General features: G+C 46.5%; 2 long non-coding RNA genes across 5 annotated transcripts in view; both read left to right on the top strand.

Annotated features, from left to right (window-relative positions):
• Positions 1-491: 491 nt before the first annotated feature.
• Positions 492-13,306, top strand: LOC149916626 (uncharacterized). Of its 4 annotated transcripts, none has more exons than XR_016469661.1 (4): positions 492-4,209; positions 4,315-4,438; positions 6,282-9,155; positions 10,306-13,306. It is a non-coding gene; the product is annotated as an uncharacterized LOC149916626 (long non-coding RNA). The 4 variants fall into 4 exon arrangements; XR_016469662.1 differs by having other exon boundaries at positions 4,315-7,285; positions 7,809-9,155; positions 10,306-10,636; XR_016469660.1 differs by having other exon boundaries at positions 4,315-10,223.
• A 3,673-nt stretch (positions 13,307-16,979) lies between these two features.
• Positions 16,980-19,057, top strand: part of LOC149916624 (uncharacterized) — a 91,829-nt gene continuing 89,751 nt past the window's right edge. Inside the window, exon 1 of the long non-coding RNA XR_016469655.1 lies at positions 16,980-18,877. This is a non-coding gene — a long non-coding RNA (uncharacterized LOC149916624). The remainder of the gene's footprint in view (positions 18,878-19,057) is intronic.

The following is a 19,057-nucleotide window of genomic DNA, read 5'->3' as shown; positions in this document are numbered from 1 at the left end:
ACAAGGATACTTTTTTGGAGATGGATACGTGGCACAGAATAGGTATATTACAAGAAGGGTTGCATTGTCTTTCCACAAAGGGTTGTTGTGGGTTTTTTTCATTACTTCAAATGTCTGTATAGGTACTCCCATTTCAATCCCTGTAGCATAAGCCAACCAGAGGAGATGAAACCAGGGTTTTTTTTTGAGAGCTCTATAATTAACAACTGGTCCCCTGAGCAGCAGAAGCAATCAAGCCTGCTTTCCTCCGAATTTGTGCCATATGTGGATTCTTTGCTATCTAAGAAGGAGTGAATTCACTCTGCTGTCCTTTGCTCAGAGAAGGCCCTACTATTTTACTCTGACAAACTGTGCAGGAAACTCATATCTTTAATACCTCTCCCTTGCCTTCCAGTTTGGGTGAAGTTGGCAAGGAGGTCCCGAAGCTTCCAGAGGGCTGGAGAGATGGATGGCAGGAAAGAACTGGCAATCAGATAAAAGCAGGTAATGCTATTATGTATAATGCCAAACATGTTGGAGGGAGTGGTGTATATCTGAAAGGAAATAAGTTCAAGTCACAGTCCCATTTTCCATTATTCCTTCCTGAATAACCTATAACACTGAATAAATGATGCACCAGTCTTCAGCTGAAGCTGCTGCATTTATTATGACTCTTCCAAAGACATTCCTGTGCCAGGCATTCAAAGAATCACCACATCTTTACAGCCTCCATCCCAAGAGCACCTAGAAAGTAAGCAGAAGTTCAAACACAAAGTGCTGTGATTTCCACCTCAGTGTAATTGAAAAACGTTAGCAGCGCTTTTGTACTGGCTTGAAGCTCATGTGCTGAATTTGCATGTAATAAGAAGGGCCCTTTTAGCGAACAAATAAATAAATAAATGGAGGAAACCTTCTCTTTGAGCTAATTTTAGGCACGTCCATGCTGACAGCTGCTCTTCCCTGATATATCTCAGCCACATCCTGTAGGGGCCAGGGGGACTAAACTCCCTTCATGCCACAGCAGCTGAAAACAGACCTTTGTTTGTTTTATTTTTAAGGGATTGATAGTAGCTGACTTTCCAGAGCCTTCCTTCATCCTGGTTTCCATTATGAGGCTTATAACACAGGTGGGAACAGGGGATCAGAGCCACAGCACTTGTAGGGGTGCCCAAGCCATATAAAAACCCAGCAAAGAGTTGCAGTTGTAGAGCACAGAGTGTCAAACTGAGGTTTGCATTTGGCAGCCTGTTCACGTGTTGCTAGTTGAGAAAGAAATCCTGGAGTGCTGAGATGTGAGCCCTGGAGATGTCCCAAACAGGTCTGGCACATGGGGTCACCTTGGGGGGGAGAGGCCCTGATGGGCTGCAGATGTGCTCTGAGGCAGCTCCAGGGAGAGGAAACTGGGAGGGAGCAGGCAGGGCTCGCCTGTGAGAGCTGTGTTCAGCTGTCAGTGACCTGACAGGTCTGGCCCTGCTTCTGGTGAGGTGGAGAGAGGCAGGGAAGCCTTCTTCCTCCTCTGGGTGTGAAGTAAGCCAAGAACTGCTCCTTGTGTTGAGTGCATGGGCTAACCCTTTTCTTTCTCCTCACACACACTTATAAGGTGCTGTACAGATGCATAAAGCTGAGATGACATGCTGGAAAAAGTCTCAGCCCTGTGGCTGCTTGCCACAGAGAGACTAAGTGGCATAGGAATGGCTCTTTGATCTTTACTCATAGCTTTTTTTTTTTTCCTCCTGCTCAAATTAGAAACTCAGGACTTGTCTAGCTTGGATGATTGTTTCATTTCCTCATTGAAAATGTGATTACCCCTTTAGTTCTCATAATTACCTAATCAGCAAAAATCAAACCAATCAATGTTAATTTCAACCCTAATAAATATTCTCCAGTATTCTATACATTTATGTATATCTCAAAACATATCTTACGTTGAAGGAAAAAATGAGTCTGTAAGCCAAGCTGGCGTGGCTCAGCACCATGTCCAACAAGTGTGCCCACTTCTCGTGAACACGCAGGGAGGGGACAGTGTGTGGCAATGAAAGTTGAACCAGCTCACACCTGGGAGTCAGGATGGGAAAGGTCAATACGTAGTGAGAGGTTTCCTGTCCTGTGCCCTGCTATGTGATCATAGAATCACTGAGGTTAGGAAAGACCTCTAAGATCATCTGGTTCAACCATCCTCCTACCACCAATATTGCCCCTAGACCACATTCCTCACTGCCACATCTCCACATTCCTTGAACACCTCCAGGGACGGTGACCTCACCTTCCCCCCATGCAGACTGTGCCAGTGCCTCACCCCTCTTTCAGAGATTTTTTTTCCTAACATCCAACCTGATGGGCCAAACTGGACCCAAATTAGTCCCAGCAGATGTTTTGCTTCTCTTCTGTTTTTGAAAGCAGCGCTAGGCTCCAGATTCCACAGTCTCTCAAGCAATCATTTTAGTGCTTAAAATGTGCTCATTAGTTGAGGCATTTAGAGGCAGTGCCAAAGTTGAATCTTCCTTGATAAGCTTATTACTTCCTATTGTGCCCACACTGTAGTAGTAAACTGATCTTCAGCTGGGTTACTTCTTCCTCTGGCGTGTACCTGGAGGTTGTGCTATCCAGTGAGAAGTTAGCCTCAGTGGTGTAGTTGTTATGCAAAAGCTGCCCAGTAGTTTCCGAGACCTGATAAACTCAGGAGGCAGCTGATGAGTGAGGCCTTCTAAAACCACAAAAAGTCTCAGCCTTTGAAATGATGATGAACAGTGTGAGGGACCCATGCCTGGCTCAATCTGCTCCCCATATAGAGCTAGAATGTTTCACTGTGTTTATGCATGTTGGCCTTGATGAAAAATGTGAACTTAGTAGTCACCTACTTGCTCTTATTTACTCTGATAAAGGGTGAACGCTTGTTTCTTGGCATTGGTAATAGTGGCAATGTTTAAATTGTAATTGTCTCAAGTTAAGTCTTCTCATCATTGTACCAGATGCTGAGATGCCTCTGGCAATTTCTCCTCATTTACACATCAACATGTGTGCCTTCTCTGTTGACTGAAGTCAGCTCCAGTTGCAAGCAACTCTGCTGTGCAGCAAAATGGTGTGTGCTTTGGGCCAGGTTTCTGGTTTCATGTTGTGTTTGTGCAGCATCTAAAGCAGCGTGCTCCGTTGTAGGTTCACTTCATAGCATGGAGTCAGCTGTGGATACACGTGAGCCACACGAAGAGGATGAGGCTGGCTTTGCTGGAAAACTGAGGTTTCACATCGGCCTCTAAGTAGCTCCTCTTGTAATGGCAGTCCTTGGGGAGGAGTTGCTCCTTCCTTCAACCTGTCCCTCCTCCCTGCTGTCCTGCATCCCAGGGCTGTGGCCAGACCTTCTCATCCTCCAGAGGAGGCTGACATGTGGCTTAGAAGTTGGAAGGGGTTGCATGTTTGTGGTTAGTCTAGGCTTATGCTTTAGAGGATGCTTTGCCCCTGATGACTCTCTGTGGGGCTGCTCTTGAGGATAGATGTGCAGCAGTGTAGCAAAGCAGTGCCAGATTTTTAGATGCTGGCATTTACTGTGGTTTCTGAGGAAGCTCCTTTCCACAAAAGCACACTTTTTTTTTTCTTTTTTCTTTTTTTTTTTTCCCCCTGAGCAGCTCTTGCTACAGGTAAACTCATCTCTTCCTTGGGCTGCAAGTGGTGAAAAATGTTCCTAATGCCACGTCTGGCAAGTGCAGTGAGCAACCGTGGCCTCCCAGCACCCAGCCCCCACGCAGCAGATGGAGCTGAGCAAGAGGGAGTTTTGCGTTGCTTCTTGTCTTTCAAGGAAATAATTCCTGAAGAGGAGGGAGGGCTCCACTCCGGGTAGATAAACAGTCCTGTTGAGCCAGACCTCTCACATTTCTGTTCTTGCAGTACATGAGACAGCGTCCTGAGGGATTGCACAAAGAGGGCTGTTGAGCTGGTGGGAGCAGAGTGAGAGCCCTAAGCTGCTGCCATGCAACCTGGCTCTCACCCAGCACCTTTGTACAGGGTGAGACTTGGCACAGCTGTATGTGAGTGCTGGGAAAGGCTTGCAGCCCATTAGGACACTACATAAGAGCTGAGGATGTGACAGAGCTGCAGGTCTGCCTGGAAGGTTCCCACACCAGGTGTAAGCAAGGACCAGAGCTGAAATACTGAGAGCTACTGCATCTAGATAGGATGGGAGAGCTGTGATGGAGATGCCAGCTCAGGAGGAGGATGGGTTGCTGGAGTTCCACGCAGGTCAGAACCCCAATCCCTGACACTCATCAAATTTTAAAGGTTTCTGGTTCAGAGAGCCATCCAGGAAAAAAACTTTATGGTTTTTGGTTTTTTTTTCCTTCTCAGAAACATGGCACAGGAGAGGGAAGGAGAGATGAGGTGTGCAAAAAAGGGTCTTGGTAGAGCCATAGGAGAAGACCCAGCATGGTTCAGGAGAGGACACACACAGCTCACTGGGAAGGGCTCATGGGTGAGTATGAAGCCTCTGATCATGCCAGCCTTTAGTAATGGCAGACACCTGCTGCTGATAGGTTTGTTAGCTCAGCCACTCTGCACGCTCAATCCCTGCCACCAGAGCCTTCCCTAAGGTGGGAGTTTCCTGCCTTTACTGTGAAAGTGATGGAATCTCCTGGCCAAGATCTGCAAGAACAGTGCCTCTGAACAGCATCTAGTGCTCTAGGTACAACAAGATGACTAAAAGATCCACAGGAACTTTTTCTTCTCTCTCCTCCCACCCCACTTTCCTGGTTAAATTCCTATTCCTTTTGGGATATTGGACTTTGATTCAGGAAAGCAGCCCCAGGTCCCAAGCAGTATTTGTCCTGGGCACAAGGGCATCAGAAGCAGAATCATGACTGTCAGCAGAACCGGGAAGCGCAGGCCTGCGTGGTCCCTAGGGGGAAATTATTTGCTGATTGCATCTGTTTCCCAGAAGCATCACTCCAATTTATCCTGGGATTCACGTTTTTCTCCAGCAAATAAGCACCTTGGGAGCTTCATTTCCATCTCAGATGTTAAATTTAGAAGTGGTGCTTCCCCTTCTCCAACCCTCTCCCTGCCCCCTCCCCAATGGCTCCCGTATCTCCCCTCCAGCCCCCACCCTCACCTCCAGCTCTCCCTCTTTGTCGCATTACATAGTAATCTGAGATGCATTGGCCGAGCTCCAGGGAACAGAATGTACTTGGCAGGGAGACGGGTCTTGATGTCTGCAAAATGTCGGGAAATGCAGCCAAGAGCTGCTAACTGGGTCATTAACCTCTAGAAGAAGAGCAAGTTGTGGAGCTGTGCTCTGTCTCCCTTCATCTCGCCAATAAAAATGTCCCAGCAACGAGCGAGGGAAGAAGAGGTTTACAGCTTTAAGTCCTAAGCAGTCAATGCAGCCACCCTCCCTGACCCCCCTTCTCCCTCCCCTCTCCCCCAGCGCAGCATTAAAGCTTATAAGTGGCCTTTTAAAAACACAGCGATTCCCGCGGAGCTGTCCCTCGGTGCTTGTAAAGAGGCTACTGGAGCAAACCAGTTGCTTCCAGAGGCATGCTGCTCCTGCCACTCGTGGTCAGAGGGGCTCTGAGGAAGGGCTTTTTAGTTGGGCTGCAGCCCTTGTGTGAGGCGGGACAGGGTGCTGCTACCACTCATAGACCTGAGCGTCCCAACCTCTTCGCTGTCCCTGTGAGCCGTGTGTCACATTTCTGGACACCCCATCACCATGAGTTGACTTTCTACATTGAGGTGCTTTAGTTGGGAAGAGGTGACTGGTTCCTCCATATGGGAAGGAGTGTGGTGCAGTGAGATGGGCCAAGGAGGGCCCCAAGCACGAACGACTGAGCCCACGTCACTTGGTGCAACTTAAAAGAAAGCAAAGCTGTTTGCTGATAGCACTGAGGACTCTGTAATATGGAGGGGGTTGCAGGGCAGGCTGTGGGTCCCTCAGAATTGGGATCCACCATTATCTGCCCAGAAGAGGTAGCCAAAGAGTGGAGGAGGGAGCTGCGTCTCCCAGAACCTTCCACAACCCATACCAGCTGTTGGAGCAGACTGCAAGATGGAAATCAGTGTGGTGGTGGATGGGAGAGGGGAAGAAAGCTGTTGCATGGCTGGCCCTCTTCCTCAGAGATGTGTTGTTTCCATCCCTCTCCTCTTCCATAGCAGACCCTGCCTTGGAAGATGTTGGCTGGGTTGTCCACAGACCCCACCACTTATTTCTATGCCTGATGTTGTTACATTGGACTTCCATGAGTTTTCCCACCCAAGTACACCTTCCCTTTGCCACTAATTCATCCCCCATTATAAAAGAATGTGTAAAATGTTCTGTCTAGGCAGAAACGGGGGAAAGCACTGCCTTCAAAGCTGCATCTCTTCAGGTGAGCCAGGTGAGACAGGGTGGAAATGAAGCACAGCCTAGGAGTGCATCGGGTCCTGCATAAGGACAGCAAGCTGATCTGGAGATGACATTCCGTGCCATTCCCTGCTCTGTCACAGCCAATGCACGGGACACCGCAGCAGGAAAGCACCTGGAGAGTATCCTATTGTCGGGAGCCTGGAGAAACACTGGGATAACCTCGGTGGACGCCGGGGTCCGGCAGCCCCGCTCTGCTCCGTGACCCTTCCCCGCACTGCCCGGGGATGCCGCACCGCCGCTCCCCGAGCGCCCTCTGCTGCCGCGCCGGGGCTGGAGCAGGTGCACGGCCCGGGGCTCCGGGGCCGCTCCTCCGCCTCGCCTCGCCGCCCTGCGGCCATTTGCAGTGGCAGTAATACCGCCCTCGTCCTCTCCTCCCCTTATCCCACCCTATACCCTAAGAACGGATGAGCGGATAGCTCCGGTCCTTCTGACTTCCCCAGGTGCTTTCTCGGGTTTGCTGTGTGCCTTGAGGACTGCGGAGCAAATGCCAAAAAACAAACAAACAAACAAAAACCAAGCTCAATTCGCACCTTATCATCTTTGAAAGCCGCCTTAGAAGAGAGATGACTTCTAAGGGAGGAGCTGAGCGAAGGCCCCTTTGAAATCACTGACCCAGATGAAGCGACACCCGAGCCCCTGTGCCCGCTGCAGCCGCTACAGCCACACTGCTCTCCTTTCAGCAGCGTTTTGCTCGGAGGAAATGAAAACATCGGAAAAGGAAACGGGGCTGAAAAGGCTCAGATCCCAAGCGAGCGGGCTTTTGTTTTCCCATTGTGCTAGCCCAGCTGAGCCTGTGTTGGAGCAGAGCCCTCCTGCAGCTGGGCCCAAAAACAGCTGCCAAAGAGAAACCCCGGCAACCGTCAGTGCAAAAGGAGAGTGATGTGCAGAGCCTGCAGCACTCGGCCTCGGTGGGGAGGAGAGGTGAGGGGCTGCTTCTACACATCCTAAGGGTTGTTGGGGCCAAAAGCAGCTTTGGAAAAATGCTGCTGCACATTGGTGATGTGTGTGCTGCTTCACATGTGGAGCTGGAGGTGTATCTGAAATCCTGCCTCGAGGGCATGCTTAAAACAACTGGACACTGCAAGAGTGAGCATTGTCCAGAGCACTGCCCTGCTAGCTCGGTGTTGGCACTAGGACAGCACTGCCCTCTCTTTCAGTAAGCAAGGGGTTAAACTCAGCCTGGCTTCCCCTGTGTGCCCTGTTGGGGGAATGGTGTGGTGGGTATGCAACTCAATGTAACAAGATGCCTCCTCTAGTTGGGAGCCCATTGATCAGAGGTTGATATAAAAAGGGATGAGTCTAATGGAGGTGGGGAGAGAGGGCAAGGGATGGCAACATCTGTGTTTGAAGATGTAGTCCCTCCCTCTATGTCAGTGATAAACCTGTGGCAAGCAATACTTTGGAGGTGGTGAGGTTGCCTCATGGCTTTTCTTGCCTTTGTTAGGCAGAACAGATCTGCTGGAAGTGTTAAGCAGCAGCACCTGACTCACAGAGATTATGAGCTTTGCCATATACCTACTGCAGCTGGGCTCATGGTCCCTTCTTAGACTCCATCTGCTTGAGCTGAAGGTGGTGTTATCTGCTGTGACCAAAAGGGCCGCCTCTGATGTTGAAGCTGCTGTCAGCCCAGCTGGCACAGCAGAGGTGGCAGAAACCTTTTCCTCTCACTTGGGTGAAGCTGTAGAATGATGCCTAAGGACTGTGCCTTTCAAGAACCCTGCTGAGTCTCTCCTGGCCTAACTCTGAAGAGCATGACATGACTGAAGCTGGGGACACAAACTCCAGTGCTTATGGTGATTTATTCGTTCCCAGACTGAGGACCTGTCTCCCTGAATTCTTACTTTAATGAGGCTGTGATCACAGAATCATAAAATGGCTTGGTTTGGAAAGGACCTCAAAGACCATCTAGTTCCAGCCTCCTGTCCTGAGCAGGGTTGTCACCCACTAGATCAGGTACCAGATCATAACAAAAGGATTCTGCCTGCTAACCCTGCTACTTAACACTGCCACTGCTGCTAATGACTTTAAGAGCAGAATAACATTGCTGTTGTCATTGCCCTGTCACGCAGATGTCTGTGGGTAAGGGACCCTGCTTTAGTTTTCCAGTCTCATAGCATTTGGTGAATTTTTGATGGCCGTTCTTCCTGGATTTGTGTTATTGCATGAATGTTTTTATAAATTTTTGGAGAGAGGGCTTTCACGCTGCATAATTACTGAGGGGAAAAAGGCTTGATCCTTAACGGCTCCCCAAAGTAAATAAATTAAAAGAACCAGCACTGGAAAATTTCTCTTTATGCTAATGATAGGAGAGACTGATGACTTGGGGCCTCTGAACTCCTGGAGTCAAACAACATCGCTTCCACTTCCTGAAATGAATTTTTCTTAAAGGATCTGCATGTGTTTTCTCCAGCTGATTAAGGATCTACAATGTTTTATTCATGCTCAACCCGGGATTATCAGCAGTGTTTTACATTTCAAACCAACCATTGCCAAGACTTCCTCAGCTCAGGGAAGCTGTGTGCTTCCTCAGCGCAGCTCGGGGCTATTCCTAGAGAAGGTGGCACAGCTATTACTGCTTGTTACCCTTGCTCACTAACCTCTGTAATGAACTGTACAGCCTTTGCTGGCTCATTTGCCTTTTTTTTTTTTTTCCTTTCCCTTTTTAACATTCCCAAAACTCTATGGCAAGTGATCATCTTTGTATGAGTCAGTGCTGAAGCAGTGAAGTGTCAGATTTTATCCAAAGAAGGAGCTGCACGTCGGCGCAGGGTGAAGCATTTCTTGGATATACGTGAGTATCTCGATAGCCATCCATGTTCAGACATCCACGGCTGGCCAGGCTGTTTCTGCCTGACCTGAGGCCACATGGAGCTGTATGGTGATCACTTCCATTTCCAAAGTGTCACCATTCTTATGAGCAAAAAATTTCCCTTTTGGTGCAAACCCCAAAGGGGCAGAACGCAGCAAGTTCTGAACACTAAAGAGAAGGAGCACTCCGTTGCATTTGCAAATAATAAAGTCCCGACTGCTGAATCTCACTGAAGTCAGTGGTTGCAACAGAGAGTAATTCAGCTGTCTGGGGGAGATACATGGAGAAAAGCCCGTGTCTCCAGCTGCATGGTTACCACACAGCAAAGAGAGTTATATATTAAAATTGTGAGACTGTTTAAGCACTCGGTAATTAACTGCTGTCTATTTAACCAGGCAGCTAAAGCAAGTTAATTCGCTGTCAGTTAGGAGACTTATTAAGCATCCGCAGGTTTTTCTTTTTAACAATTTACTGGTCCATCATTAACTACCCCTAGATTATCTTGTCAAATTGATAATTAAATGCCTCAAAAATTCATTACAGACTCAATATATTAATAGGAATATAATTAAGTAATGTTTGCTTATGCGATCTGGAGTTTATTACCTGCATGCTGATTTATCTCCAAGGCATTTGCTAAACCTTAGCTGTAGCCTATTCAGAATCAATACAGGCCCAGGAGTCAATAAACACCGCATTAGATGCAAACAAGCTGTTTAATTGGGAGAACGCATTGAAGTTGTCTTCTGGATCTCCTGTGAGTTTGATAAGAGAAGTGTGATCTTAGAAGAACCAACCAAAACTCGTGGTTGCCATTTTATGGCTGGGGCGGAATAATGCCTGAAGAACTGGCATGATTTTGTTGCCTGTTTGCATTGGGTTCTGTAGTCTGTAGGAAGCTGCCTAAATTGGCCTTTCTGTGCTAGTAAGTTGGTGCAAGGGTAAATCAGAGGTTCTATTTTGTATCAAAAGCTGGAGTTAATTCCTCTTGTCCTGCTTGAGAAAGATGACAGCCGAACCATTTGTAAGCCCTTGAACTTTGCACATAAGGTGGGTTTTTCAAGGACCGTAAAAGTCCTTTCATTAGCTTTATTAAGTTTGAATTATGAGAAACTTTTATTTTTTAAAACAGGAGGGAAGCAATGCTTCTTCTGCTCCAAGTAACAGAGAAGATGGAACAAAACAGCATAGGCCTGCTGTATGCAGAAGTTAAGGGAAACTGTGTGCACAGCTGTGCTTCAAGACATCAGCTCGCAGCTGAGATACGTTATCACTGGTTACCATCTGCCAGGATTAACCAACCTGCAGCTCAGCTATTGATCAAGATAATAAACCTAGGGGGATGTGGCCACCCTTCCTCTGCAGCTGTGTGTGCCTCATCATGTTGTGGTGTTGGTGGGAGGAGGTGTCTGGACCCCGGGGTGCACCCAGAGCTGCACCCATCCACAGAGCCATCTCGTGGGGTTTTTGCAAGTTAGAGCTCTGGGTTTGGTTTTGTGGCTTCCTTGATCATTTTGAAGACTGGGGAGTTCCCGTTAAGGTGGGCTCAAGCTCGTGTGTACATATATAAGAAATTCATGATATAAGAATAAATGGTAAGCTGAGTTATTTCAAATCGCAGCATCACAAACCCCGTGAAAAGAAACTGTAAAAGGTTAAAGTAGAATCATAGAGTACCTGAGTTGGAAATCCCCCACAGGGTTCATCGAATCCAACTCCTGGCTCCACACAGGACTACCTAAAAGTCAAACCATATCAGAGCATAACAGCATTGTAGCAGTCCTCTCAGGGACTTGAGCTTCCCTGTGCTGTTCAGTGGTGTTACAATACAACTGTATCGTCTTCAAGAAGATATTTTGGTGCTCCATGGCCTTGATTAGGTGAAATTAATATCTTACATGCCATGTCGACATTTTGGTCGTACTTCTATCCCTTGGGAATGACTATTATTGCCTTGCTGCCCTGCTTTGAGCTATGCTACCCTTTCTAGGAGGAGGCAGAGGAAAGAAGCTGGCAATATATCAGATGGTTTTCCTTTTTCTCCATTGTTAAACTGACATTAATGACAACCAACCTATGATGGAGTGTGTGAATACAGACCGGAATCCAAGATAGCTCTGACACGTGACTGATTTGTGAGCATGTCTCTGGGGTTTAATTTTTAATTTTTTTTTTTTACCTAACTTAGGGCTAATTCAGTTTAGGTTTTCACTGTTAAATATATTTGGGCTGTTTTCTTTTCAAAACTGGTATAAAAACTGGCATTCTACTGTTTGAATTATACGAGAAGCTGGCCAGAACCAAGCTGAGCATTCCTGGAGCAGAGTTCCCAGCAAACGTGTTTGTGTGTGTGCAGCCCTCAGTGTCTGCCAGGTTCTTCTGTAAAGTGTTTATAATACTTAAAATTAAAAAAAGAAGAAGAAAAAAAAAAAAAGCTGGATTTTCATCTGAAAAACATGCAGTTCCAGGGAAGCCTGCTTGCTGGAGGAGCAGATAGGAGGGCAAAACTCGAGCTGGTATCTACAGGGCGTTTTTCCACACGTTCTGTATGTGTGCATCATCCTTCCCTTCGTCTGTCTGGATGCAGAGCCTCGCAGGTCCTGACCAGGAATGCAGAACTGTTGTAAAATTCACACATGCTTGTCTTCTAAGAGCCTTTGCATGGGAAATTTGGTTAGGAAATATTTTCCTGCTTCATCCTTCTCTGAGCTTTACTGGAATTAAAGCTGAACCAAACTTTTCTGAAAACTCTGAAATGCTTCAGTAACTTCTGTTTGTTTTCCTCATGCCTCTGTACTTGGTTTCTGGCAGGGCCTGAAAGCAGCACTGAGTCACTCAGTAAAGAAGCCTATTTTGACAGCATCCCCCTGGCCTAAGCAGGAAGTTCTCAAAGTCTGAAGAAATGGAGAGTTCTGGATCTCGCATGGTTAAAGCCCAGATGTGCAAACCCTGAGAAGTGCTTAAGCTTTTGGAAATGTTTAGACCATGCAAAACTGGCAGTACCAAGAACTTCATCTGTCACTGGAGTCAACCAAAAAGGTGGCTGCAGCACAAATCCTTAATCTTAGAGCCACGTTCTTTGAAGTTCTGTTCTCTAACATGACTATTTTTAACAAAGAGGAGGGGGACATTGGAGAGAAGCTCCATCTTACCAAATCTGCAGGCTCCCTGTGTTCTGAGTCATAGCTGCTGGCTACACTGACAAAAGCAAGCTTTTTTAATTTGATTTCTATCCTCATTAGTACAGTAAAGGAGGCACAGCAAAGACAGGGACAGCAATAGGATTGTGCAAGCATCAACAAGATGATAAATGGGTCCATCCGTTTTCCTTGCTGGGAATAATAATAAAGAGAAGCCCAACTTTTCTCCCAGATCTCAGCAGGAGTTTTGCAAGGTAGAAATTGGGCATGGGAAGGAAGGTTGGGAGAAAGAGGTGGCAAGCTGTTTTTCAGTAGAAGAGAAATATATTTATGAGCATTCAACGTACCACCATTGTTCCTCTGTACAACACCATGCCGGTGTTGCTTTATATAAAGGAAGCACTGAAGCAGATCCCTCCGCAAACCATAAATCTGACAAATGGGCATTTCCCATTTGCGTGTGATGTGATGCTAAGGAAGGCACAGAGGTGGTCACCCCGTGTGAATTCAACCACCTGCTTGCATCTTCTGTGATGAGGAAGGAAGAGAAACAAGCGAAGGATCGAAAGGGGAAGAGCTGGGTCTCTTGGTATTTGCTAGCTATACGGTGCCTGCCATGAACAAGTCAGTGCTTGTTAGCACTTCCTACGTGGTGGGATGTGGCACACCACACTCCTCACCCCGTGCACAGAAGAGGAAATTGCTGATAACTGTGATAGTTTGCTGTTGGGCTACCTCACCTCAGTTATCTAAACTGTTATAAAATACATCAAGGTGAAGAAAGGGCCCTTTCGGTTGCATGCTAAATATCACCCTGCTTTCTGTGCTCCAACATTATCTGTTGCTGCTCTGCACTGTCAAGCTGAGCTCTCGCCCCAAAGCAGTTGTATTTCGGCACTGAATACAGCAATTCCTAACATGTGAATGGATGTATGCCTTACACTCCCACAAATCTCCATTAGAGTTTAATTTATAGCAGTTCCTACCTTTGTGTTTGCAGAAGTCTTTGGGTACCATCTGGGAAAAACTGTTCTTTGTTAAATTCCCCTTTATTCCCTTTGGGTTATATTTTTAAGGCAGGAGATGCTGAAGGATGTTCTGAGGACGGTAAAAGCAGCTTGAAATGAAGATGTAGGAGGAAAAGTACTCAAGCTGTTTTTCTGCTTTTGCAATTGAAAGGAATCTCATGATATAGCAAATTTTCAATGGCACAAGAAATTCTGCTGTCTACTTCAACATGGCACTATTAGGCCAGCAACAGGGGGAGCAGCTGCTCAGCCATTGTATAATTGACATCACTGATAATGACCTTGGATTCATAATTAAGGTTCATGAGGATCAGAAGGGGGAGGGAGGGGGGGAAATAAAAAACCAAACCCTATCCTTACAAAAAAATGATGTAAACAACTGTGTGAGAGAGTACATTGGAACACAACTGAAGGCTGGAGAAATCCTGCCAGTCCCAGGGCCCCGTAGGGGGTGAGATGTGGGCGCCGGCACTGGGAGAGTTTCCAGTTCTCTCCTGGTGATGCTGAGCAGTTGACCATAAGTGCTGACATTTTAGGGGGAGGTCGGAGAAGCTGAGATTAGAACATGCTGCTGAAAACAACAGGAAGAAAAAAAAAAATATATGGGTGTTTTTGCTGGGAATGAATGAACAGGTTCATGGCAGTAACACCGAATCTGCAGCAAGGCATTCTGCCTCCAAGTGTAATCAGTGCCTCAAAAGCACATGCTGGCATGTGTTGCATGTCGATACCTCCTTTATCATATATATTTGAGAGCTCAGACTTCAACTGCCACCTGAAATGAGCACTGTGGTTTTCTTTCCCCACTCAGTGGGTTATTTGGTTATGATTCTGTATCCTTTCCTGAGGCTCTTTAGAGTCCCATGTAACTTTCATCCTTTTCTCTTTCTAGCAAAAATATATTTCAGGAAGTTCCATAATTGCACATGTCTATATGGTGAGGTTTGGCACAGAAAACCTGATGTGAGGTTGGCTTCTTTTTTCTTCCCTTTCAACTTACAATGTTTAAATTGGGTTCCTACACAGATTCAAAAAACACATTCTGCTGGGTCACGCTGGAGCTTTGAGTCATAACTTTTGTTAAATGGGGAAGAAAATCCACCAAGTATTATGCTGCAGACAGACCTTATGGAGAATCCCACACTATTGCTGTGTGTAGAGAACTTGCCACTCAATTTCTATAGTGCATTTTGAACTACAAACCTGCAGGCAAGTATGGCAGTGCTCAGAGTTCAGCAGAACTTGAGTACTCTGGGTTTTGTTTGGGTTGTGCTTTATTAGGCTTTAGGCTATTAAGGGAGGGGACTCCAATTTCCTTTAATAAATAATGTTTGCGTGCACTTGGGAAATGCCAATCATGTTTTGCTGACTACTGAAACCTAATGCATGAGAAATGTAAAGCTGGATGAGCACCGTTTTATTCCAGAGTTTGAGTTGCATTCTTGGATGGGGTTACAAGCCTTTTTTGCTGTGAGGTAGGAGCTCTGAAGCAATGCCTTTCAGAGCTGCCTTGAAACACCACTAAATGCCTGCTTTCATGAGACTGATTCTTAATCAGAAGGCGCCTGGTACCTTATGGAAGATGGATCCTGTCAAGCCAGACTTGGGATTATTTGTGATGAAATTAAAAATATGGTCAGTAAGATACTTGTGGTTTGAGACTCATGAAAAATATTTGTTTTGGTACTCAAAATACTTAAGCTAGAATGATTCAAAATCAATGTGGAAGAGTAAAAAGATTAAACTGGCTTGGAAACACATCCCAAAACATAACTGTAAACAGGAAATCAGAACGGAGTGGGTGTATTTCTCGTGGGGTCTCCAAGATTCTTTTGTAGCCCTAAATGACCAAATGTTTTACAAATGGCCAAGCAGAAAACAGCAGTCAGGCACCAGCATGGCACATGACACAAGGCCTGGTCGGGGCCACGCAGCACTCAGGACTGCTTGGTGAGCCGGGCAGGTGAAGCACCGCATTCTCCAGTCACCTCACACCCAGAAAGGAAGGTCTGGTGAAGCCAAACTCCCTTCTGCTGCAGCCATTTGCTCAGAGCTCCTGGTGCAGTCCAAGAGCAGTGATCCTTGAGGGAAAACAGCACAAACAGTGATAAAATACTTGAACTGCAGCTGTCCCCTGTGAGAAGCCTATTAAACAGACAGCACTGTCATAGTGCCATTGATCTTGTCTGGCTCTCTAGTCCATATGAGAAGAGTCATCAATACAGGGATGGGCCCTACTGGTGATGGGTGAGATTGCACTAGAAAAAGTTGAAATGCAGAAGAGAAGTTGCTTATGGCATGTGAAGAACGAGGCTGTTCTAGACAGAATGCCAGGAGGTCTTCGACCTCCTAGTCAATGAAAAAAGGTCCTTTTTTAGGCTCCTAAGTATGCCTGGGTTCAGACAAAGTGGAGTTTGCTCCAGCCGAGCTCCCAGCCGTTTTCCCTGCTGATGAGTTTTCCTGTTTACTCTCATTGCACAGGGTGAACTGGTGGAGCTTACACTGACCTGAGCAGAGCAGAGGAATTTAAACGTAGCATCTGAAAGAATAAAGAATGAGGATTAAGAACTGTGCAGGCTGTGGGGCTGAGTTAAGGCCATTAGTTGCAAGAAAGAAATGGTAGTGGTAGGCATTTCCAGATCTGAGTGTATCTGGCAGCTACTGGGCTGCAGGACCTCCTGGCTCTAGATAAAGTAAAACAGTGCTTCCAGAGCTCCCTAAAATACTCTTCCATCAAAACTAATGAACAAATAAACTTGCACTCATCCTTGCTATCTGCCAGTGCAAGAGACTAGACAGGTAACAACACCATTTGAAGCCCGATCCACCTCTGTCAGAATGTACACAGAGTAGGCACAGAAGAATGACAGCTCAAGTTTGCCCATCTGAGATGTGAAGCATGATCAAGTGTGGTGACTTGAGCAGGGAATAAGGGTCAAGATGGCCACGCATGTCCACACGTGGCTTATAAAACTGGTGATTGGGTTGTCTTGGCTCTGTGACAATGATGTCCCTACTGATGGAGCCTTCTCCTGCCTCACCTCCCAGTGCTGGCTGGCTGCTGGTTTTGTTTTTGTTTTTTGTTTTTTTTTCCTTTTTAAGGGCTTATAAAAGGCTGCTTAGTTTTGCTTTTAAAGGGTGAAGAGGGGAAAAAACAGCTTCCAGAAAAAAACAACAGCTCAAGCTCCAGGAGCCAGATCTTAGCATGAGAACCCGACCCACTGTAGGGGAGGGCTGTGTCAGATCACTGCATGCTCCAGGAGCAAGAATTCAGTGCCTGCTGAAAAGCCACAGAACTCAGACCCTATTTGAAAGAGTAACATCTTTGATACAAAAAAAAAACCAAAAACAAACAAACAAAAAAATCCCATCACCCAGCCAATAAAAAGCCTCAGACATACAGGATCCCATTCATGGTGGGAGGGATTTAGTGGAAGTATTTTCCTTCTTTAAGGTTTGGCACTGCCTTAAAGGAATCTCTTTAAAAGCTCCCAGAGCCGATTATATTTTGGATTGTGTTTCAAATCACCCTTCCCCCACCAAGTTTGGTGGGTCCTCAAACAAGTTCCCAGAATAAATTAGACATAACAGTAGCGGGATTTTTTTTTTTTTTTTTTTTTTTTTTTTCTTGAGGAGGAGGAAGGAATAAATGACACCAAATTCTGTAATGGAAAGAAAAAAAAACAGTGTGTATCGGAAACTGCTGCTGAGTGACTCATGCTGCCGGACAAACGGAACCTCACTCATCACTCCATCTTCATCCTCCTCCTCTGGTGAGAGAAAAAGTCTTGGAAAAATATCAGCACCCCCCCACCCTGCTGCTTCTCCCATGGCATCTGTACGCAGGGAAGCGGTCCAAGCCTCAGCAATGGCTTCATGTGCTTCTTGGGGCAGGCTTTTTTTTTTTTGTGTTGTTTTAATGGCCAACTAGGAAAAGCCTCTGAGGTGACCTTGGAAAAATGTATGCACCAAAGGAAAAAGTTTTTTTCTGGGGAGGGGGGAGGGGTAGCATTGGAGTTTGTGTGTGCTGTATGTTTGGAGGGTTGTGTTTTTTTTTCCTAATAGCATTTTTCCAAATTTCCACTGAAGTAAATTTGCAAGTTATTATTATTATTTTTTTTACGAGTGGGAAGAGAGGGGAGGATGCGCCGTGCGAAAGGCAGAAGGAGCTGGGCACAGCTCCGACTTCAATAAATGCTGCGTCATAGGAGTGCAAAGGGTAGTGCAGGGGAAGGGTGGGACACACAAAATCACTGTTTCTCCTCTCTTCAGGAGAGTAATCAGCATTTTTATGAAACATATGAACAGTGTACAAATCAAATATGTTTTCATTACCACAGAATTGGGGGGAGTCTTCCCTACCCTCCCCCCCCAAAAAAAAACCATCTTCTGCAAATGTTTGGCACTGTCTACCAGAAGGCCACTTAAAATGCATTTTTTCAGACTGCCAACTGCATCCAGCCCAGCTGTGGGCACAGGGAGGCGTTCACCAGCACAGCTCCTGCCCAGCAAATGCCTTTTCAGCTGTGGGGGAGCTGGGCTGAGCAGGTAGATGCAATGGCTGTGTTCCACCAAGCTACAAAAGCTCGCTCAAGGAGATGTTGTGTCTTGCTTGTTGTTCACAAACAGGTTAGTTCTTTACTTCTCCCTTCATCCCCAGCTTTGGGCTTGAGTTAGATTGTGCACTGACTGAAAATGGCCACGTAGAGGTACTATACTATGTTCTGCCATGCTGTTTGTGATTGTTTTCTCTGCAGCTGAAGTTGTTGCCATCCCATAATGCCTCTTTTAGTACAACTACTTCACCTCCACATCTTCCCATTTTACGGCTCTGCTCTCCATCCGGCACCTCTCCAACCCAGTTTTCCTCATCACCAGCTCAGGTTTGTGCATCATGGTGTCTGCAGAACTGCAAGAGTCCCCAGCATGCTGAAAAGGAGCGATGCCAAAAATGGAGAGTGTCCTGTGACAGCAACTTGGGGCAGCCACAAGCCATCTAAGGACATGGGACAAGGCAATGGTTTTCTTTGCCCAGTTGACACCCTGAGGGAATAAGTACACAAAATCTGCCCTTTCAACAGGAGACATCTCCTTTTGTTGGCACATAGCAACCTCAGAGCTCCTTTCCTCACCCACAGCGCTTCACCTGAAGCCCCATCCCCATTCTGTTCCTTGCACAGCTGGGGCAACAGCAAACCCTGCCCCTGCTCCTGCACCCCAGGGCCTGTAGACCAGAGACAAGCCCCAACTGCCTTCCCCAGCTGAGCCTGTAAGCAATTGCTGAACAGTAAATGACTTTCAGCTGTGTTAACTGTATTAAACGTGGACTGTGTTAACCATGGGTGGTGCTGCCCTGAGAGATGGCTGCAGGAAGCAGTGGTTCTATTTAAGGCTAACCCCTCTTGGGTCATGAGGGGTGGGGGGTAGAAAATGTGATGGACAGACAGTTGTGTTGAGGTGGTGTTTTTGGTGGTTGCTTTGTGGTCTTCAGGAGTGTTGTGTCTGTGCTGGTGGCCCTGGAAAAGCTTTCCTGCCTGTAAGTGTGAGGGCTTCTCTGCCTTCTCTGTCTCCTTCCTTTCCCTCATTCCACAGGAAAGCAATCATGGTATCAAGTGTTTCTTAATAACTTTTTAGGTTGATGACTAATTTTTTAGCCATGTTGAAGGAGGGGTGTAGTAGTTTGACTTTAAGCCCTGCTGTGAAATAGGTGGCCAAG

The sequence above is a fragment of the Phasianus colchicus genome, chromosome 10 (assembly GCF_987193195.1).
Source record: "Phasianus colchicus chromosome 10, bPhaCol1.hap1.1, whole genome shotgun sequence".
In the NCBI taxonomy this organism is placed as follows: Eukaryota; Metazoa; Chordata; class Aves; order Galliformes; family Phasianidae; genus Phasianus; species Phasianus colchicus.
Note: the sequence above shows the minus strand (reverse complement) of the source record. Positions and strands in the feature narration are given on the sequence as shown.